A 27,513-nucleotide genomic window follows, 5' to 3' on the forward strand; every position below is an offset into this window, starting at 1 on the left:
TGATTTTTTAAGTGGAAGCTTTTAGGGTTTTTCTCTTTGTTCATAATGCTCAGAAATTTAATTAGCTTGTGCTCAGAATTAGGGCCTTTGTTGTTATTCCTCTTCAGCATGTGGTGGATGCTTTCAATCTGAATCCTCAAGTTTCTCTTCAGCCTGAGAAAGTTGCTTTAGTAATTTCTTTGCTTATTTCCAATGTCCTTGTATTCACCTTCTGGAACTCCTGGTAGACTTTGACATTAATGTTAGGATTTCAAAATCGAACGGTCTTCCACATCTCTAATGTTTTTCTCTTTGCATTTTTCTAATGCATTTTACGTCTTGGCCTAATCTTCCAGCTTTGGCAGCCTTAGCGCTAGTCCTTTCCCTGTTTATCCGTTTCCTGTCCTTACCCTTTTCACCCAACTTCTGTAGCTTCTTCTCTTTTCTTCCCTTCTTTTCTCTTCCTTCCCTCCTCCCCTCCTCTCCTCCTTAGCTTTTTTCTCTTTCTACATATTTAAAACATTTTTAATGAAGAATAATTTACATACAATAAAATGAATGCATCTTAAAGATTCAGTTCCATTTTTGACAATTATATATACCTATATAACCACTATCAAAATTAGATACAGAACATCTCCATGGTCCCCAAAAGTCTCCTAGTGCACCTTTGTAGGCAATTTACACCCCCCCATAAGCACCCAGTGTCTTACTCTTATCACCATGAACTAGTTTGCCTCTTTTAAATCTTCACATAGATGGAATTGTATGGTGTGCGTGTGTGTGTGTGTGTGTGTCTGGGTTTGTTTTGCTTAACATATTATTTTTGATATTCATCTTTGTTGCTGTGTACACCAGTAAGTTTCTCTTCTTTATTGTTAAGGGGTATTCCATTGTATAACTATCCCACAATTAATTTATCCATTTCCCCATTGATGGTCATTTGGGTTGTTTCCAATGGTTTGGATAGTTACTGTAAATAAGATCATGTTAACTTTTTTGTACAATCCAGGACATAGGTTTTCATTTCTAATACTTGCTAGTGAAACTGACACAGGCTCTATTCTTTACGTTGCTATGGGAATTCCTCTGAAGAAACTCGCTGTTTCTGGCAATCTTTCTCTGACTTTCTCAACTCTGTAACGTTCCACTTTCAATTGGGTGCCATCTGTTTCATGTCTGCCTGAAACCATTTCTTCTTCTGTAGACGGTCCCTCCCAGCTTTCCAGTTCTGTTGGGAATTTATTCTTCTTTTTCATCTTCTTTCTCAGTAGAATTTAGAGCAGGAAAATAAGTAAATGAAAATACCCAGCCTCCACCTTGAATTGAAACACTGTAATTTTATTTTTCACTTTTATTTTCCAGTATACAAACCAGAAGAAAGTCCTGTTATTTGTGCAGCCCCTTCATTCATTGTTTCCCAGCCATGTTCTAAAAGGCATTGATGTTGAGGCTCAGAAGTCGTGAGAACTATCCATTCAATTAAGAAGAATCTATTGTGTTTTTAAAGCCTCCAAAAGAAAGAATATATATATATTATGTATATATATAATTGAAGTATAATTGGCTTACAATGTTTCAGATGCACAGCAAGGTGATTTGGTTATACAAATACATACATATCACTTTTGAAATTATTTTCCGTCATAGATTATTACAAGATACTAACTGTAGTTCCCTGTGCTATACAGTAAACCTTTGTTGTTTGTTGTGTATCTATTTTTTAATTAGAAATCTAGCATTCTATTCAGACTAAGTCAAACAAGTAGAATTAAACTGTCATAATTTTTTAGTTAGGCAAAAATTCACATTTTCAAATATATATATATTATCCATATTTATATATGTATACAAAACCTTTTCTCCTACACTTGATGAAGTCCTGAGAAAGAACATCAAAAAAAAAAAAAAAAAAGAGAGAGATGGAGAAATTGGAGAACATAAGTGAAATGGGAGCACTGAATTTGAAATAGAAATAGTGAAACAAACTAGCTAAACGAGCATCATATAGCCCATTTGTTTTTAAACATGACTGCTCATTACAAACATATCTGGCAAAAAAAAGCAGTACGTGAGTATTTGTATTTTTCAAAAAATTTCATGATAATTCTGACATGCATCTGGATTTTAAAAAGTGATTATAGGTTTTTCTATTAGACCCTAGTTTTGGTGATACAGAGTTCTATTATTTTTCTGTTGACCAATCATGATACAGTGGTATAAAGTGAGTAATAGTTACATAATCACAATAGTAAAAGATGTTTATCAGTTTTCACAATCAATAGCCAGTCAAAAAATAAAAAATAATTACAATTGCAAGCCATAATGGGAACATGATTGACTTAACAGTATAAAATAATCACTAACAATTTGGGAGAGGCAAGCAGAGTGATGTGGTATGTGGAAGTGCATACACACACGCTTTCATCCACCCAGCCAGTCTATGTCTTTTGGTTGGTGCATGTGATTCATTTATACTTGAGGTAATGATTGATATGTATGACCCTATTACTGTTTTCTTGTTTTGGTCTTATTTTCTGTAGGTCTTTTCCTTTTCCTTGTGTTCTCTGCCTTAGCATTTGTTGTGAAGCTGGTTTGGTGGTGCTGAATTCTCTTAACTTTTGCTTATCTGGAAAGCTTTTGATGTCTCCATCAAAAGCAGAGTCTTTCTGGGTAGAGTGTTCTTGGTTGTAGGTTCTTCCCTTCATCGCTTTAAATATATCATGCCATTTCCTCCTGGTTTGTACAGTTTCTGATGAGAAATTAGCTGATAGCCTGATGGGAGTTTCCTTGTATGTGGTCACTTTTCCCTTGTTGCTTTTAATATTTTATCTCTGTATTTAATTTTTTCAGTTTGATTACTATGTGTCTCGGTGTGTTCCTCCTTGGGTTCATCCTGCCTGGGACTCTCTGTGCTTCCTGAACTTGGTTGACTATATCCTTTCCCATATTTGGGAAATTTTCAGCTATTATCTCTTCAGATACTTTCTCAGGCCCTTTCTGTCATTCTTCTCCTTCTGGGACCCCTATAATGCGAATGTTGGTGCCTTTAATGTTGTCCCAGAGGTCTCTTAGGCTGTCTTCATTTTTCATTCTTTTTTCTGTATTTTGTGCTGTGGCAGTGATTTCCACCATTTTGTCCTCCAGGTCATTGATCTGTTCTTCTGCCTCAGTTTTTCTGCTGTTGATTCCTACTAGTGTATCATTCATCTCTGTTTATTTGTTCTTTAGTTCTTCTGGTCTTTGGTAAACATTTCTCGCACCCTCCCGTTCTTGGCCTCCATTCTTTTCCCGAGATCCTGGATCATCTTCACTATCATTATGCTAAATTCTTTTTTTGGAAGGTTGCCTATCTCCACTTCATTTAGTTGTTTTTCTGGGATTTTATCTTGTCCCTTCATCTGGGACATAACTTTCTCCTGTTTCATTATGGTTAACTTTCTGTAATATGTTTTGTGAGACAGTGCTTCTTCTTGCTTCTTCTGTCTGCCCTCTGATGGCTGAGGCCAAGAGGCTTGTGGAACCTTCTTGATGGGAGGGGTTGGTGATGGGAAAAACTGGGTCTTGCTCTGGTGGGCAGGGCCTTGCTCAGTAAAGCTTTAATCCAATTATCTGCTGATGGGTGGGGTTACTCTCCCTCCCTGGTAGTTGTTTGGCCTGAGGCATCAAAGCCCTGGGGTCTACAGGCTCTATGGTGGGGTTAATGGTGAAGTCCAAGAGGGTTTACGCCAGGGGGTATCTTCCAGCACCCCCATCCCTGTGGTGAGCCCCTGCTGACCCACAGGAGGCCACAGAAGGCCCTCCAATACTAGCAGGTAGTGGTGGTTCAGTCTCTTGTGGAGACACTGCTCCTCTTCTCTGGGTCTCAGTGCTGCAAACTTTTGTTTGTGCTCTCCAAGACTGGAGTCTCTGGTTCCCCAGCCCTCTGGAAGGCCTATAATCAAACGCTGCTTGCCCTCAAGGCCAGATTTGCTGGGGATTCCCAGTCCCTTTGTCAGATCCCCAGGCTGGGAAGCCTGACGTGGGGTTCAAAATGGTCACAACAGTGCAAGAACTTCTTTGATATTATTATTCGCTAATCTGTGGTTGCCCACCTGGTGGGTATAGGATTTGACTTTATTGTGATTGCACCCCTCCTAATGTCTCACTGAGGCTTCTTCTTTGTCTTGGGATGTGGAGTACCTTTTTTCTGGTGGGTTCCAGTGTCCTCCTATTGATGGCTGTTCAACAGCTAGTTGCAGCTTTGGTGCTCTTGTAGGAGGAGATGAGGACGTGTCCTACTCTGCAATCTTGATCTGGAAGCCTGTACAAGTACGTTTTTACAGCCGTCAGTGACCAGATAGTTTTTTCTCTACTGTGTCCTTTAAATCTTTTCTGACACATCTTAATATCATGTTTGTGCTTCTTTCCCCACTATTCATTCCCTTTTCAAGAAACATCTCATGCAGGACGTAAAGGTTATTATTTAATAGGTCTTCTCCACATTTGATTATCTCAGTTTTTAACTTGTCTTCACTGATCTAATTTTACAGTGTTTTAATGGTGTATGTGATCCTCTTATTTCCCTTTCATCTGCGGACATCTGTGACCTTGGCTCAGGATTCTATGCTTCACAATGGAAAGGGTGGTGATGAAGCCCCTTTCTTCAGTGACAGCTAAGGGTACCTCACTGTCTGTACTCATTCTTCAAAAGGCAGATTATTCAAGGGCTGGGACTGGGATGTCAACTTAGTTCCCAGGACTGAATGCAGTGAGGTTGAAGAAACAGCAAGGGAGTGTGTTACTGAAAAGGAAAAACTCATTTTGCATTTTATTTAAACCTTGTCTGTACTACTCTTCCGTAAGAACGTCATAAGAAGCCCTAGACGTAAGAGATGTAAAGCTTAATTCCTTTCTTTCTATGGCGTGTCAGTGCAAATGTTGGGAGGAGTACAATGCGAAGAAATAGACGTGCTAGTGCCAGTCTCTTTGGACTATGCGCTCACTGCCCGTCCCGGTCACTGACCTGATCATGTAGCCTTGTGGCTCTTCCCCTTCCCCGCCTCTTTCCCTTTCTCCTACCAGAGCTTCCCGGGGATATCTCCCAAGGACCACTTGCTCTTTGTCTCAGGGTTTGCTTCTGGAAGAAACTAAACTAAACAAAGTGAAGTCGCTCAGTTGTGTCCAACTCTTTGCCACCCCATGGACTGTAGCCCACCAGGCTCCTCCCTCCATGGGATTCTCCAGGCAAGAGCATTGGAGTGGGTTGCCATTTCCTTCTCCAAGGGATCTTCCCGACCCAGGGATCGAACCTGGGTCTCCCGCATTCCAGGCAGAGGCTTTAACCTCTGAGCCACCAGAGAAGCCCCAAACTAAACAAAGCAGTACTCAAACCTCAGCCGTGGGATCACTGGCCATTTCTTCGGGTGCAGGAAGACGTACGGTGTGGAGTTTGCATGAGGTGCCTGCTGTTTCTTGCTGCTGATAACAAGGCTGAAGTCTGTTCACCTCAGAAAGAGATGTACAGTGGCAGCAACAGAATCAAACCATGCCATCCCCTCCCAGAGCAGCTGGGAAGAGCGGAGTTCCGAAATCATAGGAATGGGAAAGGTCAGGCCTAGGCAGAGCCCGTGAATGGCTCGTGTATAGAGAGATGACTGTTGTTTTCCTCAGGAGAGCCTCGTCCTGCACTTGTTTGCCGTTTTAGGTGGGAGGATGGTTGGGAAGCCCTCACGGGTGTGTGAGAGCACCTTCTAATGCCTGAAAAAGGGAGTGGTCACGGTTCCTGGGTGCATGCAGCTTTGCGTCAGCTCTCCAGGCACAGCCCAGCATGTGTCACAGGAAAGCTGTTTCTGTAAGCTGAGTAGAAGTGAAAACACCAGGTTCACTCCTCCTTCCTGTTGAACTGACCCAGGCACGTCTTAGGAAACCCAGTCATCTCACACAGAGCACTGTCTCCAGCTGGTGCACCTCCATCAGACAGCAGCACTCCTGGGCCCGCCTTCCCCAGAAGGAACAGCGTGGCAGGGTCAAAGGGGCAGGAGAATTTCAGTTTTGTGTCTGGTGCTCGGGGCTGCCAGACTCACAGTCTGGAGCACCTCGATCCCAGATGTGCAGCAGAAGTGACCCTGGAAAAGGCAGGTCGACTGTGAATTCAAGAGGCTGCTTCCTGCTGTACACCTCATCTCTATTTTTGAAAATAACAAGGTGTGGCTAGAACCTATATGAAGCATCTCGGGGAAGGGGGGCTGGAAATGATGTCATAGGTCACCCAGGTGCTGCCTTACTCCCACCAGCATCAAGAGAGAGAATCCATGCCAAAGCCAAGGAAACAAAGCACATGCCTTGGCTCCCAGCCACCTCTTAGAGATTGTGATGAGGAGACAACAAGGAGGACAAGGGCAGTTGTGTTATTATTTTTTAAAGATACTGTTTTATTAAGGTGTAGTTGGCATACAATGGACTGTGCATACTCAAAGTGAACAGGGAGGAGTTGACACCTGTGAAACCATCACCACCATCAAGATGATGAATAAATCTACCATCTCTGAAAGCTTCTTTGTGTTCCTTGGGGATTCCTCCTTCATTCCTCAGGAAGCCCCACCACTGATCTGCCTTCTGTCACTATGGATCAGTTTTTACATTTCCTAGAGTTTTACCTAAGCAGACTGGTACTTAGTGTACAGCATGGGGCGCTCTTTTGCTCACCATGATGACTCTGGGATGCATCCATGTTGTTTGGTGCATAAGCGTTTGATCCTTTTATTGCCAGTTGGTAGTCCAAGGTATGTGTATACGATAAGCTTTTCCACTCACCCAGTGAAGCACGCTGAGGTTGTTTCCAACTCGGGCCTATTAAAATAAGGATGCTGTGAGTGTTTGGGTGTAAGTCCTTGCATCGTGAACATATGCTTTCATCTCTCTTGTATGAATTCTTAGAGGCAGACTAGCTGGGTATATGTTTAGCTTACTTAAAATTGTGGCAATCTTTTTTTAAACTTTTTTGAGGGAATATGATTGTGTTACAATATAGTGCTAGTTTCTGCTGTGCAACAAAGTAAATAAGCTGTACATATATGAATATCCCCTCCCTCTTGGTCTCCTTTCCACCCTTCCCCATCCCAGCCCTCTATGTTGTCACAGAGGACCAAGATGAGTTTCCTGTGCTTTGTAGCAGGTTCGCACTAGCTATCTGTTTTACGCATTGTTATATATATATATATATATATATATATATATATACATATATATATATATAAGCTAGGTGGCACCGTGGTAAAGAACTTGCCCCCCAATGCAGGAGATATAAGAAATGAGTTTTCAATCCCTGGGTTGAGAAGATCCCCTGTAGGAGGGCATGACAATTCACTCTAGTATTCTTGCCTGGAAAATTGCCATGGACAGAGGAACCTGGTGGGCTACAGTCCATAGCATTACAAAAAGACACGACTGAGTACACACGCAATCAGTGTAATATATACATGTAATAGATATATGTGTGATATATATGTAGATCCTAATATTCCGATTTGTCCCATGCTCCCCTAAAAAATAATAAATAAATAAATAATAATAAAATTGTGGCAATCTTTTACAGGCACTCATATAACATGTTTAGGATCTATAAAACCCAGGACACTGTTAGAAAACGAGAGAATTTGGAAGTTTAGTTGCAGGATGGTATCTTCCTACAGCTAATACACAAGCGTATAATCCATAATTATGGAAAACTGAAGGAAGAGGAGAAGATACTGTTTCCTTGGAAAGAATTCTCCTACCTTTTCAGGATTCTCCAAATCAAAAGTTTCAGGGTGCTCAATCCTCCAGGTGAGCATGGTTGCTGCTGGTGGTGATGGTGGTGGTAGAAAGAAATAGTTGCTGGACAAGAACTATTTCCAACAAGAGCTGGAAAAGTCTCCTAGCAGGAGACTTGACTTCCTCTGTAAGCTGCTGTTTGATGTTCCCTTCATCTTCTTGTCCTGATGCCCTGCCTGACTGGAAGTTAACAGAACCAGAAATAGATTTGTATCTCCTGCCTGGAGACGCAATTACATTGTGACTTGGAAATCTGGTATTGGTTATGAGCAAAATGAACTGGAAGCCAGGTTTATTGCTGGAAATCTTCAAATTTCAGGAAGGACAAAAATTCAAAAGGGGAGATCTCATTAAGTGTTTCTAATGCTTAGCCCAGGAAAAAGGCTGCAGGAATGTTAACATGAGCTGACCCTCTGGCCACGCTGGACATGAGGAGAGTGATGGCTCTTAGAAACACACAGAGGATTCTTGCTAGAGGGCAAGGACTATTCTTTACTGACACATAAGGTGGCCCATCCACTGCCCCAAGGGACATGGAGCAGTTGTGACTTGCAGGTACAGGTGAGAAGCTAGGGGTGATTTCTCCACACTTGCACCAACGGTGTGGTGCATGGAGCAGCAGCAACAGGGTCTCCTGGGAACTCATTACAAAATAAGAATCTCAGGCCCCACCCAGAATGACTGAACCAGGATCTTCAATTTAATCAGGGCCCCTGGTGAATCACATGCTCGTTACAGATTAAGAAGCTCTGGTCAAGATGCATGCTTTTCTTGCAAGTTGCAAGTCCTCAGAAGCACTCAGGACAGATCAGGTATTATTTAGCTATTGCCCAATTGAGCGTCACAACAAACTACCCCAAACCTCAGTGGCCTGTAAAAACAAGCATGTATTCTCACACTTGAGGGCCTGTGGGTTGCTGGGGCTCAGTAGATGTAGGCAGGCTGGGCTCCAGGCTAAGGCTTGGGTCTGGGTTTCTTCCTGCATCTCCCAGACTTACACAACTAGCAGGCTACCTGCCCTGCACTCCTCTCATGGTGATGAAAAATCACAGAAAGGCAGAGGCAAGCCTGAAGGACACACACTCCAGCCTTTGCTTAGATCACATCTGTTAGCATCCTGTTGGCCAAAACTCTTCACAAAGCCCAACAGGGTGGCCAAAGGCTTTGGATTTGTTTCAGTTCTTCCTCTGCTTCTCATGTGTGTGTCTTCAGCAAAAGTCTCACACTTCTCTGCGCTTCTGTGTCCTGTTCAGTAAATGGGATAGTAAAAGTGGTATCCATGGGAGGTTATAACATTGAAAGGACCATCCTTGGTGCATAAGGACACTGCAACCCCTGAATCTGGTGCTACAGAGCAGCGTGACCCTGGACAAGTCACTTCAACTCTATGCGTTTCATTCTCCTTATCTAAAAGTCGACTGAAAGTGAAGTCGCTCAGTCGTGTCCAACTCTGCAACCCCTTGGGCTGCAGCCTCCCAGGCTTCTCTGTCCATGGGATTTTCCAGGCAAGAGTACTGGAGTGGGTTGCCATTTCCTTCTCCAGGGGATCTTCCCGACTCAGAGGTTGAACCCAGGTCTCCCACATTGCAGGTGGACGCTTTATCCTCTAAGCCACCAGGGAAGCCCTAAAAATAAATAAAAATAGACATCCTAATGGGATAATTATACTGATTTTTAAACTTTATCTTCAAACATGGTGACAATGATGCTGATGGTGATATAAAAGCTAACCTTCAGCATTTATACTGTGCCAAGAGCAGAATAAATAACAACTTTGTGTGTATTTGCACCTTTAATTCTCACAACAGCCCAATGAAGATCCTCTCCCATTTTGCAGCTGAGGAAATGTGGACTGTAGCCCACCAGGCTCTTCTGTCCATGGAATTCTCCAGGCAAGAACACTGGAATGGGTACTCTTTCCCTTCTCCAGGGGATCTTCCCAACCCAGGGATCGAACCTGGGTCTCCTGCACTGCAGGCGGATTCGTTACCATCTGAGCCACCAGGGAGTGGGGTCTGCAGGATCCTGCCTCTGAGAAACCAGACCCAGAAAGGCCACGGGTTGCTCAGTCCATACTGGATTCCACCAAAAGTGATTTCTGAGTCAAGAGACATACGCTTCTCTCTTTCCATCCTCCTCTGCCTGGTCTCTCTTGTGCAATTTCACTACTTAAAACTGTGTGCTTCGTGGTGGGGGTGGGACTGTGCCCACAGATACATTATTCATCACCCATGGGCTTTAACAACCAAAGACGGAAATACCTTTGTAGGGTGTCCCTTACAAAGGGGTACCCTTTCCTGCCTTCCTTTCTCAGACATAACAAGAGAAGCAGGCAGACCTGGGGACAAGAGTTTTGCCAGCTCTCTGAGCTATATATTCTGCTTTCCAATTATAGTTTCTGGCCAGAAGACTCTTTTCCTTGTGACTAATCAGATTCTTCCCTTTCCTTGGTGTGCCACAAAGACCTTTTCCTCAAGGTCTTCTGAGGAGAGAGTGGTCAGGAATTTTTAAGTGTTTCCCATAGTTGAGAGGAGTATCATACTTCCTTTCCTGGTTGTGGCATTACACGGCTAATATCTAATCAGCTTGTGGGCCACCGTGGTTCTAGATCTTTCTCTGCCATCCTTCCCACGTCTCTGACAGCCCTGTACCCCCAGTGAATTTTACCCTTTGTTTTGCTTTGCTCCTGACAGAACTTGTCTCGTACTTTGGATATGTTCTGTAGTGCCCTCTCCCTTCTCTCTTTGCTCCCCAAACATTGGGTTGGGACCAGTCTCATGTCAATGATCTTAACAGCTTAGTAACTTTGTGATTGTCACAGAATTGAACACTGACTAGGTTGATGGCTTCGACAGAAAAACAAATAAAACTTAAAAAAAATATGACCACTAGAAGTGCGAAATCACTATATTATCTCACAGAATGGCAAAATGGAAACAAAAACTAAAGACTGTTGGCAAGAATGTGGAGCACCTATAGGGAACACAAACAGATGGGAACACTTTGGAAAATTGTTTTTCCAGAGTAGCAGCTAAGACAGAATATATATGTACCCTCTGACCCAGCAATCCCATCCTGGGTCTAATCCCCACAGAAATGTATTTATCCGTGGACTCAAAAACCTGAAAAGGAATCCTCATAGCAGCGCTAGTTAAAATAGCCCCAAACTGGAAAGACCCAAAGTGCCTATCCACGGGAGGATGGGTAATAAGGCAGTAAGTGCACACACTGGGAAAAGAGCAAACAACTGCACACAACACGTACAACTTCACAACCGTAGTGTCACGCGGAAGGAGCCAGTCACAAAAGTGTACATGCAAGAAAATTCTGTTAGTGTTACATGGTCAGGAAAAGCTCATCTATGCTGTTGGAACAGAGAAAACACCAGCCACCCTCATTAAGGGGACAGAAGGGGGCATCTGGCTGCTGCTAATATTGTTTCTCGGTCTGAGTGTTGGCTACATGGTTGTGTTCACGTTGAGAAATCTCACTGAGCTGTGTAGTTATAGACATGCATTTCTCTATATGGATATCATCCTTCAGTTAAAAATACAGTAAAGAGGGAATTCCCTGATGGGTCAGTGGTTAGGATTCCATGCCTTCACTGACAAAGGCCCAGGTTTGATCCCGGGCAGGGGAACTAAGATTCTATAAGCCGTGCTGTGTGGCTAAAAATAAAAATTAATTAGGTAATTAACTTTAAAAAATACAGTAAAGAAGGCAGCAGGCAGGGTAGATAGTGTAGGAGAGATGGCCTTTTTTCCCTGGAAAAGGCAACCGGCAGTCCAGAGTCCACTCCCCGTTCTCCTTGGTGTACCCTGCCCTGCAGGCTGCTCTCCAAGTTTTAATGAGTGTGGACTAGTTTCAGCATTAGGGGGGATCCTGCTCTGCCTCCGTGGCCCAGTACTATTGTCATGACATCAAAGACCAACTGCTGGCTGAGATACAGTCCATGTGAAAAGAGTGACCAGCAGATTTACTGCTTGACTTCATCCCCTTTAGATGGAACTGGCCCCATGGTCCCCTTTCAAAGCTCGATTGCGGACATATATCTTCTTTATAGGACACCATGTACAATAAAGCGAGGCAATAACTTAAAATATTTTTAAAAGAATATCTTTGAGAGCACTGCAAGATGGGCATTCCATCACTGTGGTTACGTGGGCTCAAACACTCCTCGGGGTCTAACCATTGGTCTGAGAGCCTTCTATTCAATATGGTGACTTTTTTTTTTTTTGACTCATCAGGTTATATTTTTATGCTCCAACCCTTTCCCTAGGCTCTGCAATGTCTTCGGAAAGTCATTAATGAGGGGAGATCTGCCTCAAATGAGAGGGCCATGTCACCCCAAGTCAGGCAAAATGGCAAAGTTACTATCCCATTATTCATTAACTTGTTTAGAGTTATCCTTTATGGAGTCAACATTTTTAAAGGACTGAGGCGAATCTAAGCTCCTGGATTGGTTCTGTGCAGTTCGCCAATATCCACATGGACCGTATATCTTTGCATAGCCCTGGTGTGGAAATCTCAGGCAGTTGTTAGCGTTTACAGATGGTAGAGCTGGGCGAGGAAAGAACTGAGTTGTTTTGTATGATTCCCAGAAAATGAAGCACCTTATTCCCTTTCTAAGAGGGAAAATATTCCCTAGCATACTCGTGAAATGACTTATACTGTAAAGGATGTCTTTGGCTTGACTTGGAGTCTTTCTCCAGGTGGCGGAGACTGAGGCATCTGCAATCAACATTACCAGCCTGAATGGAACCATCAATGATTCTTCCAATATGTGATTACTTATTACAGCAGGGAAATCAGTCTGCAGAGGATACAGCATTCTGAAGAGTGGCCAAGTCAGCCCTGGCTCGGAGTGTCCCTTCCTGTTTAATCCATTACTCTTGAAAAGTGCAGCACGCCACACTTGGCTGGAGAAAGAGCCTCTGCCTTCCAGTTTCCTCAGCCGGCACGCTCAGGCAGACACAGCACCCAGGTGAAGGGGCTGCGACCTTCCTGCTGAGACTTTGACAGAGGCCAACACTCGATTCCAAAGACCTTGGAAAGGAGATCTCACCTGTAAGCGGGAGTAAGCATCAACTAGAAGATACTGGATCTATTCAGAGAGGCTGGGGAATCCCGAGAAAGTGACTGCCATGTTGAACTGCAGGTGGGGGTGATGAGAGCCAGGCTCCCTGGAAGGCACCCAGTGGCTTGCCCCCCTGAAGAGCCATCCCACGTGGGCACCACACCACAGGCTTCAGTCTGCGTGTCCTCTGCCCAGTGCGAGGCTCTGGGATAGCCCTGACGTGCACGTCCACGCCCTTGGCGAGGCTCTGGGATAGCCCTGACGTGCACGTCCACGCCCTTGGCGAGGCTCTGGGATAGCCCTGACGTGCGCGTCCACGCCCTTGGCCTTCCATTTGTTCATAAATCAGGAAAGGGCAGAATAAGAGAAGGAAAGTGACCGGGGAACTCAATTACAGAGTGATGTGGCCCCGAGTAAGGGGGACACGTGTGCCGTGGGGCCAGGAAGAGCACAATTAATTCCTCTTCCTACCATGAACAGAGAATGAGGCTGTAAACACAGGGGAAAACAGAGACAGAATCGTAGCTTCAAAGAGCCACCTTCTAATGAAGGAGACGCATTTTTCCTCTGGTACTGACTGAATGGTTGCTCCAAGATGGCTCAAATCATTAACTCAATTTACTTTACTTGGAGGGCTCCAGGGGGTGTCCATTGTTCTTTCGGGTTGGGGTTCTGCATGCTGCTTAGGATGGCAATGGAAGGAGGGCTGTGGAAACCCGCCAGTGCCATGGAGCCCGCCTGGATGCCAGGAGCTGCCTGAAGGCTACACAGGCTCCCTTTTGAAGAAAAACTCGGTATCCACAAAAGCCCAAGTGTTCCACCCGGAGTGACCTTGGGGGGTCACCAGCAGCTTTTTTCCTGAGACCCAAGGAAAGCCAGATGCTGGCAGGGAATTGCTACAGCCATGCCCCTGTGCCCATGTTTATGAGCGTCACTGCACATGGGTGCGTGCATGCCCAGTGACCTGCTCACTGGGCTGAGCATGCTCCTCCGGCTCAGCACCATCCCTGCAGCCACAGAGCCACTCTCTGCTTAGAAGGCAGGCTGCAGATGAAACCCTCGAGTGTCACTGTTGGTGAGAAACCTTGAAAACTGAGTCCCAACGTCTCTTTTTAGACACAAGGGATCAAAACCCCAGAGAACGGAAGGACTTGCCCAGTTCCTTACTACTTATTCCAGGATGACTGACCCTCAAGTCCTGTTTCACAAAGCCCCACAAGCACATTTCTGAGCACCCTAAGAGGTCTCATGGTTTTTCTTTGCCAAAGATAATTGGAGCTGATGCCCATTTCAAGTGCCTCAACCCTGTGATGTTACAGTTGCTGTTTGATTGTCAAGGGGAGTGGAAAGGAAACTAAGTGAACATGAATTGTGTTTCTTATTTCAGAGACTCTCAGGTAGCAGTCAGGTAAATGAAATAACATACATGTAAGTGTAGGACATGACCCACCCACAGAATAAGGGCTCTGCAATTCCATTCACCCATTCAGGACTCACATATTGAGTGCCCTTGGTATGCAGGGGTTGCACCAGGTGCTGGAGATTATTAGAGAACAAGCTTCTGTTCCCGGTGGGGGAGAGCAGCTCAGGCAGGTAACATGGCAAATACTGGAGCCTTAAGGTGGGAAAGACTTCAGCTTGACCGATTGCAGGGAGCCAGCATGAGGAATTCCCTCCGTGACAATGAGGGGCAGAAAAGAGACTGAAGGACCGTGTGTAAGGGAGAAGTGGTTTCTGAACTTGTAGAAGAAGGCAGGGCCCTGTAGGTCATGATGAACGATCTGGCTGTTCTTTTGCGATTAACAAGAAAGGAAGCATGAAAGTGACTTTGAGTGATGGCTCTGTATGCTTTGTGGAGAATGGGAAGGAAGGGTACAGACATGTCAAGAGGTTTCATCATAAAGTAATCCAGGCAAGAGAGGAGGGCACATGGGCCAGGATGGAGTGGAGTGGATGGCTAATGCATGCAAGACACAGTTCTGACACAAAACTAACAGGATTTGCTGATGGACTGGACTTCAGAGTCCCAGATAACTTCTGGTTTTATTGGGGGGGCGGGGGCAGTGTATGGTGTCCATGTTGATGGACCTGTATCAGACATGCGACATTTGAGATGTCTGTGGATGTCTAAATGAAGATGATGAACAGGGAAAAGGGTCAGACTGACCAGGAACCGAGTCTGGAACATCATGACCAAAGTGGTAGAAGGGAAACCAAGGGTTGCGTCACAGAAGTTGAGGGAGGAAAGTGACTTCAAGCAAGAGACCTCGTGTTGAATGCTTCCGTCGGAGCAAAGATAAGGACATGGAGGTGCCCGCGGGGAGCATGACCGTGGCTGGTGCCTCGATGGTGCTGTTTCGGTACTATAGGAACAGAGGGAGCCTCTCCTGGATGATGGCACCACCAACCCAGTGGACATGAGTGTGAGCAAGCTCCAGGAGATGGTGAAGGGCAGGGGAGCCTGGCGTGCTGCAGCCCACGGGGTTGCAAAGAGTCGGACACAACTGAGCGACTGAACAACAACTCCCGGATAAACGAGCATGTGGGAAGTAAGGAAGTAGAAATGGAATCTAAAAGTAAGTCTTAGAGAAGTTTTGCTGTGAAGGGGGAGCATGCCAATATGGGACTGAAGGAGGAGGTTTTGGTTCATTTGTTTCGAGATTGGAGATACCAGGGCATCTTTGATGCTGATGAGCCTGAGCCAACAGAAAGGGAGAAATTAATGATGCCAGACTGAGAGGCAAGGACTGGGGACTAGATTCCTCGAGAAGGCTAGAGTGTGAGTGTGGGAACTGGGCTCCGATTGAAGCAGGGGTGGTCATCCACTGAGACAGCTGGGACGAGGGAGACGGTGAGCTACGTGTACAGGCCTAGTGCTGGGAGCGTGAGCGTGACCGTCTGAGGGACGACTTCGTCCCCTCGGTGAATATGCAGTGAGGACAATGAGTGGAAAGTTTGGAGAGAGAAGATACGAAACAGTCCATCTTGAACACCGGAGAAGGCGAGCTTCTGAGGAAGGGCCAGTGGACACTGGAACAGTCCTAAGAGCTCATTAGGGGTCTGAGAACATGAATCCAAAGTGCAGCAATGTTTCCATAACCAGGATGTTTTATTTTTTCCCGTCACCCATCTGCTTGGCTACTAACCTAGAGAAGTCAAATCCTTGGTTTCAACCAGAACTGAACTTTTGCCAGAAAAGACTCATATTGGGAAAGATTAAAGGCAGGAGGAGAAGGGATGACAGAGGATGAGATGGTTGGATGGCATCACTGACACAATGGACATGAGTTTGAGCAAACTTAGGGAGATAGTGACGTGAACAGGTCAGAGGGAGCGAAGGGGGCAAGGAGAGTTGAGGGGCAGGGGTTACAGAGGAATAGTTACAATAATAGAACCTGTGTTGAATAAACAGAAGTAAGAGAAGGCTGAAGGACGGGGAGAAACTGGTAGTGAGTGAAGATCGCATTGAATTTGAAAACTAGGGAGAAGAGCTGACGGAGGCTCTGGTGTCTCCTCAACAGTCTCAGCTCAGAAGGGACACGCATCGCTTCCGCTCACATCAGTCATACTTGCATCAAGGGGGCTGGAAAATTCATTCGTTAGGGCCGGGGCAGGGGGCTGCCTCCGCTGGGGAGCGGCGGGCCCTGTTGTTGGAGGACAGCTGGCCCTCTCTGCCTCATTGCTCACGGTGGCTTCCGCCCACTGCACTCTGTGCGCGCACCTCCGGGCACCACACCGGGGCCTGTGCGTTCATCGGTTTGCCTTCTTCCTGCCTCAGCCCTCGGTTTCCTTATCACGTGACCCATAATGGACCGTTACTTGCCACGCAGCCCACCACCTCTCAAAACACCAGGCCTGCGTCTAAAAAAAGAGAATGCCAGTCCTTCCCCAGCGCCAAAACCCAGGGAAGAAATTAAGCATGTCCAGAATTTGAAAGTCACGTTTATCACCCTTCAGCATCTATTCGCACTGTGAGTATTTATCCGGATACTAATCAGCAAACCACAGTTTGGGTAGGACTTGTTATAACCCAGATGATAGGGAAGAAGGACTTAGAAATTCACAATATACTTGCATTAAGAGTAGCAGGTGCAACTTTCCCTGAATTATTCCAGTGTTTGAAGGAAAGATGGACTTATTTTCTCAACTAGCTGGATAATATGTTTGCTTTAGTGGAATGACAGAAGCCCCAGTGCTCACAGTGTTTGAGAAGAGAAAGTTTATCTATTACTACAGCTGCAACAGAGGTGGCGCTAATCTAGCCACAAGGGAAAGAGAGACCCGTTAGCCAGGTTTAGATGGTGACATGTAAGAACAAACACGGGGCATTGCATTGCAGGAGACGCAGGAGACACAGATTCGATTCCTGGGTTGGGAAAACCCCCTAGAGGAGGGCATGGCAACCCACTCCAGTATTCTTGTCTGGAGAATCCCATGGACAGAGGCGCCTGGCAGGCTGCAAAGAGTCGGACACGAGTGAAGCGACTGAGCACAAGCACAGACACGTGAACAAACACAAGCAGGATACTTTTCTCTTTTCCTTCACTCACAGACAGGAGAGGTAAACAGGCACAGAGAAAATTTGCTGTAGTCCTGGACTAAATGCAAAGATCCGCTCGCACTGTCAAAGGCTGAAACACCTACAGGAGCAGGAGGGGATTCAGAACAGCTCACCCTCTGACTGGCATGCAGGTGGCAGTCCCTCAGCACTGAGACGACCACACATCTTGCCTCAGTGTCAGGTTCAAATACAGAGTCTCTGTTTCCACTGCCAAGGAAGATCCATATGCGAAGCTCAGCCTTAGCTGCTAAAAAGCGTGTGATTACTTATTTGTATATAACATATCATCAGGCTCTACAAAGTATGTGGCAAGATGGTTCTGTAATTTCTTTTTCTCACAGCAAGAGGGCAGATGAAAAGAATTTAACTACAAATAATTATATTTCATACAAAAATAAAAGGTTTTGTATTGAGGTTCATTTCTCAGTTCATAGGCACGATAATTAACTTTTCTAAATACATCCATAATTCAAACATAAATGAAAAGGGACTTCCCTAGTGGTCCAGCGGTGATAATGTCACCTTCCACAGGATGAGGTGTAGCAGGTTCAATCCCTGCTCGAGGAACTTAGATCCCACATGCCTTGTAGCCCGAAAATCAAAACACGAAACAAAAGCAATATTGCAACAAATTCAATAAAGACTTTTTTTAAAAGGGTCCACATCAAAAAGTCTTTTTAAAAAACAACAACAACAAAAAAAACACATAAATGAAGAGATAATGAGATTTCTTCACAATCCCTTGGCCAAGCTTTTTAGCTATCATTCAAGCGTTTTGGTGCCGCTCATGTGTTTCTTCCCTGGTGGCTCAGATGGTAAAGAATCTGCCTGCAATGCAGGAGACTTAGGTTTGATCCCTGAGTCAGGGAGATCCCCTGGAGAAAGGAATGGCAACCCACTCCAGTATTCTTGCCTGGAGAGTTCGATGGACAGAGGAGTCTGGCAGGCTACAGTCCATGGGCTCGCAAAGAGTCAGACATGACTGAGTGACTAACCCCCATGCCTTTCTGGGATGACTCACTGTATGTTAAAAGGATATGTTCCCATTTTAGGACCCCTAAAAGCAAACACCAATGCAAAGTCAGAGGATGATAAAAGGTGGACAAAGGAAAGGTGTCTTTCACCTACGTGTCAGTTTCAGAAGCATCTGCCTGGCCTGGTGTGTATGGCATTAATTTCCTGCCGTTTTTCTATTGGAATGCCCCCCCGAGTCGCTTGAAGTTGAAAATCAAGTCATGTTTCTTTAATCAGCCCTAGGAAACAGTGAAAGAAAGGGGTGGTGAAGAGATTCCTTTTTATGAAAAGTTTCTAAAATCAACAAAGCCTAGAAGAATGAGTGTGTACAACTTTGGGCCATGAGTCTGGGATTTTAACTTCAGAGAGCATCTGTTACTCACCATCCCCAGGTCAGTTAAGTATCTTCCTCCCTGTATTATTTGTCTCCTGTTCCAATATTTAGCAGCTTAATATAATCTCAGAATTTCTGTGCATCAGGAAATTGAACACTCTTGGTCCAGGGTCTCTCCTAGCCTGATCCCGTGTATCAGGCAGGGCTGTAGTCATCTCCAGGCATGGCTGGTGGAAGACTGGCTTCCAGGCTGGGTCATTGGCAGGATTCTGTTTTCTCCAGGGCTGTTAACCACAGGGTGCCCTCAGCTCCTTGCCATGTGGGCTTCTCCATAGAGGGCTTCCCTGGCAGCTCAGAGGTTAAAGCATCTGCCTGCAATGCAGGAGAACTGGGTTTGATCCCTGGGTCGGGAAGATCCCCTGGAGAAGGAAACGGCAACCCACTCTCCATGGTGCAGCCCAAATATGGCAGCTGGCTTCATCACAGCCAGAGAGTGTTAGCAAGATGAAACTCGTGGATTTCTGCTACCTAATCACAGTGACTTCTGATCACTTTTGCCTTATTCTGTTTGTTAGAAGCAAGTCACTTGTTCTGTCCAGTACTCAAACGGAGTGAACTGCACAAAGGTGTGAATTCCAGGGGATGGGTTCATATCCCCCCCCCCACCGTGGACATTGCTCCCTGCCCATTTCTGTTGTTCCAGTGGTGACAGTTCCCTTTTGCTCTGCGGTTTGGTGACCTGGGTCTTTCCTTTCCCAATCTCCTTTTCAAGTCTAGCTTCTCTACTCTCATGCTCCTCAAACTATAGTAAATACTCAACTCCATCTTCTTAAAAATTGTTGCCCTCCTTGCTTAAGAAGCCCAATGGTTTCCCCCATTTCTTACCTCAAAACTGGTATTGAGGTGCTGTGTATCTAGAATTAATCAGCTTTTCTTGCCCTTTGCTTTATGGGCGGAATTTGCAGCCAGATCAGGCTCTTACTAGTCCTTGTGCCCTCCTGTGCACTTTTGCTTCTCTGCTCTGCCCGAAACTGCCTCCTCCCTCTTTCCAGCTGCAAAAGATTCTGGACAAACCACAAAAACTTTCCTGTGAGCTGTGGAGGTAGAAATGGGCTCATGTCTGAACCCACTGCATACCCATTAAATGAAGATTACATATGTACAGTTATCTATCTAGCTGTCTAATCTGTGTCTGTAGAGTGCACCCATTTATATAGATATATGTATCCACGTGATGGTTATAGAATTGTATATATATCAATATACACATAACTGTTTGTATATATACAATTTTATATATATGTAATATGGGCTTCTCAGGTGGTACTAGCAGTAAAGAACCCACCTGCCAATGCTGGAGACGTAAGAGATGCAAGTTAGATTCCTGGGTCAAGAAGATCCCCTGGAGGAGGGTGTGGTAGCCCACGCAAGTATCCTTGCCTGGAGAATCCCATGGACAGAGGAGCCTGGCGGGCTATAGTCCATGGGGCCGCAAAGAGTCAGACACAACTGAAGCGACTCAGCACACAATATAATGTAGCCTGATATAATGTACACATCCCTTCCCCACTCTGCCTGCCAGATCAGAGTAAGAGTCTTGAGAACAGGGTGGCCGCTCACTTCTCTTTCCTTTCTCACAGCAGCTACAGTAGCCCTTGGCGTGTAGTGCTTGTTCAATAAAATCTGTACTGTCATACAGTAATGTGCTTTCCAAAAGGCCTTCCCCACATTTGGGGAGTGGATATTGTTATTTTCATTTTATATATGAGGAAACTGAGACCCAGAAGGTTTACTTACATGCTAACAGCAGACAGCAGCAGAGCCCTGACTAAATCCCTGAGTTCTCACAGTGGCCTTGTCTACAAGCAGGAAGTGACCAGTTTGTACTTCTCCATTCATATTTGTCTTTTTTTTTTTCTTCTTCTTCCAAATGTAAAACCACCTAATTTGACTTGATTTTTTAATGGTACAATTCACATTCACCAACCCCTGCACTATAATAAATGTCCTACTCTTTGAATTTTTTTCTTAACCATGACAAAGGATGGGATTGAAAAGAGACTTTTTAAAATAAATAAAAGACCCATCAGGGGCTGGAGGGGGGCCTGGATCTGTTCTTATTAACCATTTCAATTTGCCCAAAAAAAGCAGTGTCAGGAAACATCATGTTGCTAAATGCCACTGTGTGTGTCTATTGCTGTCCCCGACTCACTTCCGACCCTGAGATGAAGGAGCCCATCATGCCGCTTAGGTCAGGGAGGTTCTAGTGACCCAGGGTCCCTCTGCCAGATGCCTTGGCAGCAATCACAGGCATTTTTGTCAGGAAAGTGGCTTGTGTGTGTGTGTGTTGATGTGTGTGTGTGTGTGTGTGTGTGTGCACGAGTATGTGGGAGGAAGAAGGATTTACAAGAGGGGCTGAGGCATGAAAGATAATTATTCTTAAAACCCCACTGTTCAGACCTCTGTGGGCAACATTCTGCATCCAAAATGACTTCAGCCAAGTCATCTTTGCACCTGGGAACTGTGAAAAGGATGGAAAGCTTCTAAAGGAGATGAAACTTGACCGCCACAGGAAGTGACTTACAGCCCCAGAGGCTCAGATGTATTGACATAAGGTAGTGAAGTAGGAAAGAATTAGAGTTTTCAAAAAGCAGTCGGCTCTTGGCTTCTCTTTTATCGCAGTGTGATGTGTGTGTCCTAGAATAAAACCCTCTAACCACAGTGCAAAATTGGCATTCACACAGCAGGCGTGGTTTGAATCCCTTTCTTTTGTGGGTCTGACACTAAGGAAAGTCAGAATTTCCTCTACGACTTTTTCATCATGTGTCAGTATTGTGGTTTCCAGACACTGTATGGATCGGATTTTCCCAGTTGCAGGGGGGGCAACATGCTGCCTATGGCAGTGACTGAAAGTGTTGGAGGAATTATCTATCTGGATAAGTCCTAGGAATTATCTAGGAATTATCCAGGCGGTGACCTGGAGACTGAGGCACAGTGGCTGCCCAGTTCATGTTAGAATCTTTATTTTGTGCATGAATCATCAGAAAGCTTTATTCTCTAGCATTTCCTCACTCTGTTCTGCTTCAAGAATATTTCTTACTGCTACACTTGAATTAGGGGCCTGATGTCCAGTGAGTGCCTGCATGCTAAGTCCCTTCAGATGTATCCAACTCTGTGAGACCCAATCAACTGCAGTCCACAAGGCTCCTCTGTCTGTGAGATTCTCCAGGCGAGAATCCTGGAGTGGGCTGCCATGCCCTCCTCCAGGGGATCTTCCTGACCCAGGGGTCAAACCTGCATCTCTTATGTCTCCTGCATCGGCAGGCGGCCTGTTTCCCCCCAGCGCCACCTGGGGAGCCGCTGATGTCCAGTAGCTGGTGATTATCCAAAAAGCAGAGCATGGGCTCTGTGTATAGCTGTAAGCCGACTCACGTGGCCATGACTAACTAGAAAATTTCATATAATTTTGACAAGTGGGTCGATCATTTATCTTAATAGATGTCTACACATCACTGGAAGCTTTTTTTTTTTTTCTGTTACCTTTTGCCTGGCACATTATTTCCTGGTCTAGCATCTCAAGTTGATTGAAAGTATGCTCCATCACTTCCCAGCAGGTGACTTCAAAATACACGAGACTGGGACTTCCCCGGCAGTCCGGTGGTTGAGACTTTACCTTCCAGGGCAGGAGGTTGGGGTTCAGTCCTTGGTTGGGGAGCTAAGATTCCACATGCCTTGAAGCCAAAATAAACAAAATATAAAACAGAAACAGTATTGTAATAAATTCAATAAAGACTTGAAAAATGATCCACATTAAAAAATACTACATGACACTATTGACCTTCACTCCTGGAGCTGGTCCCTGTAACACTATAATTTCTGCCACTGTGCCCCTGTTCTCTGGGTGATCTTGTTTTCTCTCTCAGCCCACTTCTTTCCCCCTCATTCACCTGATCCCAGAGTTAGAGGAACAACTTCTGATATCCTAAAGGGATGTCACATGATGACTTCTGATGCCATCTCTTTGATCCCACAAGATGTTTCCCTGTTTTGCATTACCAGCTGTTTGGGAGGAAAAGAAAAAAAAACTGTAGAATAAATATATTTTCATCTACAAAGCATAGCACCAGCTTTGAATTTTAATGTTAAGATGCAAATGAAAAGCAGGTTAAAAGTATATGATGTCAGGAAGAGAGTTGATAAACCTGAAAATGGTAGAAAACCTTGTTATCTCTTAATCTGCTTGTATAAGAGAAAAAGCTATTTACTTTTGGGTGAGATTGACTTAATGCTGTGGGCCAAACTCTGGCCTCAAGTCCATGTGGTCAGCCCATGAGCCCTGGAAAGAATCTGGCTTTGCTTTTATCCAAATATTAGTCATTGCTGAGTAGATTTTTTAGGATGATTTTTTTAAAAAAAAAGATCAATAAAATAAGGCACAAAGACTTGGAAGAAAAGTCAGCTCGTACATGGAACTGGGTCCCTAAGACTAGTCCACTCTCCCAGCAACTGAGAGGGAGCGGAACAGGCTGAGTGGGGACCAGCAGAGAGTCAGCCCGTTTCACAGATGCACCGGGACTTAGGAATGGGTGCAGCCAGCGTGGGCCTACTGCCTACTGATCCCCCATCCCTGCCTCTGCCCCCTAAACTGCTGCCACAAGGCTAGACGTGAAGCCAAAGCAGGCCATGCCAAATGGCATGCAGAGGGACCACACGGAGCCCATTTTTTTTCTGCAAAGCAGTGATGTGTTCCAGGCAAAAACCCAATCTGGGATGTTTTGGCCCAAAGGAAACATTTACAACCAAATTATACACCTTGGAGAATAAATGAGCTTTCATTTTGGAAGGAAATCCTGCCAGGCTCTTTATTATTTGCACCACAATCATAAAGTTGGTTTTAATCTGTATAGTGGAATGCTGCTGAGTTGGCCAACTGGCAGGCCCCGGCGGTTTGAGTGGGCACCACTTCATCCTCAAGAAGGTGCGACGGGAAGCAGGGACACAGCCTCCTCCTCCTCCTGGAACTTTTTTCTCGAGATCCATCATTTGCTTTGTTTTGTGTGTGTTCATTGCAACTTCAAAGCGGACTCTGCTTTTCTTTCTCTTTTCCTTTATTCTCATTTTTAAAAATTCTTGGAGCCTTCCAGAAGAAAAAAAAAAAAAAAAAGACTTAATGTAATGTTTCCTTTCTAAATTGATGAAAATCCAGGAGTAGGTCCAAGAAAGTCTATAATGGATTTCCATTGATTGCTTGGAGGGGAACTGAGTATCAAAGCTCAGAGAGAACAGAAGGGAAGGGCTTAAGAGGCAAGTTCTCTTTTTCAACCTTAACAAAGATGTTGGGTGATTTAAACCTGCTGGGAGTCTGCTTCCAGGACTCATGCCATGAAATGACCTTATCGGCATGGCAACCAGAGGGCTTAGGATTTCTGGGATGGCCTGGCTTTCAAATATATTATACTATTATCATGTGAGGTGTGGGGTCATGTGTCCATGCAGTCCTTCTGGGCTTGTGGAGTTTCACAAGCTGAGTAGGAGCCGCTGGGGTAAGCCACGGGCCAGGCTTCCACGCTCACTGAGCAGGCCAATCCTGGCAAGTCAGCTAAAAATCCTATGTGGTTCCCAAACTTTGCTATACATCAGAACCCCTAGGCGTCTTTTAAAAGTACTAGTACCTGGATCCTACCCAGACACCCTGATTTAAATGGCATGCAGTATGACCTGGAAATCAGGAAGTGAGCAAAATTTGGGAACCCCTGCTGGAGACTATAAATCCCATGAGGGCAAGGACTGTCCCTGCCTCCCTCCATTGTATTCCCAGCACTCGGCATGGAGTCATTGGCGCTCAGGAATTACGTGAGTAAATGAGTAAGTGAATGAGAATACTGAGGCTCATCTGCCCACACACCATTAAAATGAATCCCAGTGAATGAGGTGATTTCAGCACCTAAATATTTGGGGTGACTGAGGGTGGAGGGTGCTGAAGTTCAAGGAAGACCTTGCCCCCATCCATTTCACCCTCTGCTTCTCCCTACTTACAGCATCCCGAGAATGACTGTATAACCTCTTCATGGACCACTTTTCATTTTTGCGACCTCACAGGGGTAGGATCATTGATGCCTTTGTGTCTTTCATAGGTCAGGAATTTATACCTGAGCTCCCTGCTACCTGAATTTCCCTGTCCCTCGCCTGTAATGCTTTCATCATCCAGAGATAGATCCGCACAGGCCTTTGGCAGCCAGGACGTGGGGGCACCCTGCACCCCGCAGTTGGCCGCTCCGCACTTGTTTTCTTGTCTGACGCTCAGGGTTTCCACGTCCCCCTCCTGCAGATGCCGAATGCTGGCAGCGGATGAATCAGCTTTTATTGTAACAGTGTTTATGGAGACTGTCAGTTCTTAACCTTAAAACTGAACCATGCTGTTTGTATTTTTCCAAGCGATGGAGAGTGTGAAGGAGTAATGGGAGCTGAGCGTGAAGAGATCAAACGTGCGCCGGGGAATCTTTGTTCAAGACCTGGAATGGGCGAAATTCCACTCGGGTCAGGGGCAAGGATCCCGACTGGGATCTTCTACTCCGCGAGCTTGAGGCCTGAGATCATGGTCTGGCAGAGAGAGAGCGAGGTGCGCGGGAGGCAGGGAACGCGGACCGGGCACAAGATGCTTCCTCTCTCTTTGGAAAAGCTAGAAACTATTTCCTTTGGTCAGAGCGGGAGCAGACCCACTTGTAACAAACTGTCTCCTGACCCTTTAGAGCCTGCCTTCAAACTCAGGGTTTTGAAAGAAGCCATTCATAAGCCCGTGTAATGGGCTTGGAGAAAGTTGGAGAACTTTCTGCCGACTGTGTGCCTTTTCTGTAGGCTCTGGGGAGGGTGTTTATAGCTCTCAGTGACTGAATCCCCAAGGATTTGGTTAAAAAAACGGGTTTAGCCGTATCTAGAAACCAGTCCTTCTACGTGCAGCGGTGTGGAGTGGGTGGGAGAGAGTCGGCCTTAAAGCAGACACATGGTGTTGTCACGGAAGAGAAATAGATTTGTTAGCTGAGTGGAGCTCTGCTTGCTAGTGAGCCTTGCCAGTTGGGGCCTGCGAGGCTTGTTGGAAGAGTGTTTTTGTGGGGTGGATTCCTGGCAGCAGTGGGTGCTGCCTACGGAGACTGCAGACCCCCAAGATGAAGGCATCCATCAGGCTTCTGTTTTCTGGAAGGTCTCCCTGAAGAATCAGAAGCAGGTGTGCAAGCTGGTGAATGAACGCTTGTTCTTCAAGAAGGATCATTTGGCTTCGATGGTGACTGCTGTGTATGTGTAGGGGATGGATAGATCTTGCTTCTTCAGCTTCACCCATGAGTCATTGCTTAAATCTCCTGGAAAACTGCAGGTTAGGAGTTGCACAGTCTCCAACTGATCCTTGCAGATGGATTTTCAGTGGCGGGGCTTGGGGACACCATGGAGCACTCAGGTGAAAGAGACTCTGTTTGCAAACCTAGCATCTCTCTTCCACGTATTTCATAAGCTGATGGACAGTTTCTCTCTATTACGCCTGCTTGGGGCCCCCCTTCTGGGCCTTGTTTAACCCTCTGCAGGCACTCTGAGCTGGAAAAGTTTACCCAGTCGCCCATCTGGACACAAGCCTGTCCCTCCCTATGGACCTGTTCAAAGACGAGCCCACACAGCATGGGGGAGAGAAATCAGCTGGAAAAGCTCCGCGGCCCCACTTGGGGCCTGGCTGCCCAAGTGAGCGGGAGAGGCAGGGGCCCAGGGAGGCTGGGGCACGCGGGCCGCTGAGTCTCATCGTTCAGGGTGCTCCCAGTCTTCCGGGTTTCATCTCCTCAGCCCCTCTGTCCATGGTGAGTGTCACTTGACTCAGGAACCCAGAAGGCGAGGGGTCTGCCCTTCTCCTCATGGTGTTCTCATTGTGGGGGGATCCCTGGCTGCTCAGAGGGTCTCCCCAGGCTGAACTGGAGCTGGGGTGCCTTTACTATTTCCCTGATCACATCTCCCTTAAGAAAAGTGCACCAGCCCTTTGAGAGTCCATCATTGTCTGGACCTCATTTCTTGTGCTAAAGTGACCCCAGGAGAACAGCTCCTAACTGCAGCTCAGCCACCCACTCCTCATCTTACCTGTGTTTGTGCTGAGTTTCTCAGACATTGGCCTGCATCAGAAACACAGGGAGGGCTTGTTAAAACACAGGCTACTGGGCCCCACCCCAGAAACTCAGATTCTGCAGGGTGACAGTGGGGCCTGAGAATCAGCATTTTGAACAAGCTCCCAGATGGTGCCAGTCTGAGGACCACACTTTGAGAACCTGTAAGTCAAAGTGATAACCACATTATTACCAGCTTTTCTCTGAGCTTGGTTGGGAAAGAGTGGGCTATTTAGGATATTTTAAAATTAAAGTAAAAATTAAAACAGAAATTACCAGCTTTTCTCTGAGCTTGGTTGGGAAAGAGTGAGCTATTTAGGATATTTTAAAATTAAAGTAAAAATTAAAACAGAAATTACTATTGAAGCACGCATATCCACGTGCATGCGTGCTCAGTCACTCAGTCACGTCCAACTCTTTGTGACCCATCGGCTGTAGCCTGCCAGGCTCCTCTGTCCATGGGATTTCCCAGGCAATAATACTAGAGTGGGTTGCCATGTCCTCTTCCAGGGTACCTTCCCGACCCAGGGATCAAATCCAGATCTCCTGCATTTTTTGCATTGCAGATGGATTCCTTACCCCTGAGCCACCAGGGAAGCACATATATCCATATGTGTAT

At 45.6% G+C, this 27,513-nt stretch overlaps 1 protein-coding gene across 2 annotated transcripts in view; it reads left to right on the forward strand.

The window, feature by feature from the left end:
- ISM1 (isthmin 1) overlaps positions 1-27,513 on the forward strand; it is an 89,532-nt gene that overhangs the window by 11,192 nt on the left and 50,827 nt on the right. The window contains exons 2-4 of one of the 2 annotated variants that reach the window (XM_018056929.1): positions 12,486-15,426; positions 18,464-18,570; positions 18,663-18,817. The exons of the other annotated variant lie outside the window; for it this stretch is intronic. The gene's annotated coding sequence lies outside the window, so the exon portion shown is untranslated. The remainder of the gene's footprint in view (positions 1-12,485; positions 15,427-18,463; positions 18,571-18,662; positions 18,818-27,513) is intronic. 2 annotated transcript variants of the gene reach the window in all.

This window comes from Capra hircus, chromosome 13 (assembly GCF_001704415.2).
Source record: "Capra hircus breed San Clemente chromosome 13, ASM170441v1, whole genome shotgun sequence".
Taxonomy (NCBI): Eukaryota; Metazoa; Chordata; class Mammalia; order Artiodactyla; family Bovidae; genus Capra; species Capra hircus.